Source organism: Gadus chalcogrammus, chromosome 21 (assembly GCF_026213295.1).
Source record: "Gadus chalcogrammus isolate NIFS_2021 chromosome 21, NIFS_Gcha_1.0, whole genome shotgun sequence".
Classification (NCBI taxonomy): domain Eukaryota; kingdom Metazoa; phylum Chordata; class Actinopteri; order Gadiformes; family Gadidae; genus Gadus; species Gadus chalcogrammus.
Window position 1 is genome coordinate 6,253,952 of NC_079432.1, and position 2,322 is coordinate 6,256,273.

The following is a 2,322-nucleotide window of genomic DNA, read 5'->3' on the forward strand; positions in this document are numbered from 1 at the left end:
TCCTCCTCCTCCTCCTCCTCCTCCTCCTCCTCCTCCTCCTCTTCCTCTCCCCTGAGTCATCGCCGCTCTACCGAATGCATCACTATATCTCCCTTGTAAACATGATGCATTGTGACAGCTCCCATTAAGTGGATCACCCAAATTACTTTTCAACAATGTTCAATCTGAGTGGGTCCGTTGTACGTTCCTGCGCCCGTTCATCTATCGCCGAGTGCCCGATAGCGCCGGCTAATTCCTGCCGGACATTATGGGCATTCTGGATATGATTGAATCCTTGCGCTGACAATGAGCGTGGCTGAGTGTGGGCGTTGGGGGTGGAGGGGGTGGGGGTGGCTGGGGCGCAGCGGGGGAATTGGATATTTAACTGAGTGAGGTTCTCTGCATAAGACCGCCATAAGGCCTATAGCCGCGCCATCTCGTGCTTTTTCTCTCTTTCTATCGCTCTCATCCCCTGTGAGGTCTGTTCTCTCTTTCCCCTCGCTGTTCTTCCTCTGATTTGCTCTGGTCTCTCCTCTCGCTCGCTCCACTTACGCTGTCACGTTGTCCATCTCCTCCACCCCTTTCTCTTTACTCCATTACCTTTCCCTTCCTCTCGCTATCTCTCTCTCTATCTCTGGGCTACCATAATTTCCCTCTCCTGCTCTCTCTCACTCTCTCTCTCTCTCTCTCTCTCTCTCTCTCTCTCTCTCTCTCTCTCTCTCTCTCTCTCTCTCTCTCTCTCCCCCACCCCCACTGGTGCGCTACCCCCCTTCTATCTCTCGGAGCTCTAAGTAGCCACAAATGGTTCCTAATAGCGTCCAATGGAGATGAATTGATTGTTGTGTGAATTGGATCGATGGCAGATTGCGTCTGCCGTGCACAGTGGGGATGCTCGGCAGTTCACTGGCTGTAATTAAGTTATCAAATAAACCACAGAGCGCGCCGTGTATATTCTCTTTTCAGGAGAAGTAAAAGTTAATGCTGATCCCGGGGAAAGAAGGGAAACAAAAATGGACCCGTTTGGCGATTGTGTGTTTGTGTGTGTGTGGTGGGTTGTCTGTGTTTTAGGTTTGTGACCCACCCGCCCTGTGTTCAACCGTGTTGCAACTCGCTGTGCCCTTTTATTCATTTCTGTGTTGTTGTTGCTATTTCTGTCCCTCTCTTTCTCTCTCTCTCTACGTCCTCGTCTGTTTCCCTTTCACCGCTGATTCTCATTGTCTCACGCCCACTCGTTCTCTCCGCCTCAGCGTCGCGCTCCGCCGTCTAGACCTGCGGAGCGAGACTCGGCCGCCGAACCCCGGCCAGGACGGGGGGGGGGGGGGACGTCAGACCTCCACCCCTGGCCTTCCTCCCTTTTAACCCCGGCCCCTGTCTATCTCTTTGACCCTGTGTGTGTGTGTGTGTGTTGTGTGTGTGTGTGTGTGTGTGTGTGTGTTGGGGAGAGAGAGGGAGTGCGACAGTAGCTACGACTTTGGGCAGGGTGGCGGGACAAGGAGCGAGCGAGAGCCATCGAGAGCGAGAGTAAAAACACCAACGTACGAGGAGGCAAAAACACCACAAACCGTTAGGCGCAGAAAGTGGATAAGAGGCAAGTGGGTACACCAAGACACAAAGAGGAAGGACAAAGGGTGCTGTTGAGAGGGAGATGACCGGGGGAGGAGGGTGTGTGTGGGGGGGGGGGCATGCAGGGTGGGGAGGGAGGTGGGGGTGAATAGCTGGATAGACGGAGATAGGGAGAAGTTCAGGTAATTGCCTGTTTTATGACAACAGGCAGATCTGGTAACGGATGATCCCGTGTTAAATATGCAAGAGGGGAAGAGAGAGGCAGAGAGGCGATGACATCGTCAGGGTTCGCCGCATAGTAGGGGGGGAAACGAACGCAGGTACACAGAGGAGAGCAGAGCAGGGGCCGAGGGAGAGGTTGACAAGCAGGTGAGGCGATGGAGAGACTACAGAGCGCGCCCAGACAGTGTAGGTGTGATGGAACGAAGACAGGAGAAAGAGGCAATCTTTCCCTCAGCTATCCTCGTTTCTTCCCTCTGCAAAGTTGCTCAAGCAATCCAACTGTATCCATCCACTCTGGGTAGACTCAGGCACTATCTGTCCTTGTAGCTCTGTGTCTCTGTGTGCTTCTGCCTTCCCCTCTTCCCCCTCCAACGGTCTGTTATTCACTGCTCTCCCTGTCCCTGTGCCTATAGTTTTTCTCCATCTAACAGTGCCTCGTTCCACCTGATCAGTACATTGTCCCTTCTTTACCATTGTGTGTCCCTGTGCGCATGACTAAAACTCTCGTGCCATCCGTCTTGGCTCTTTTGTATACCGTCTGTCCGGTTGGCTTGTTCC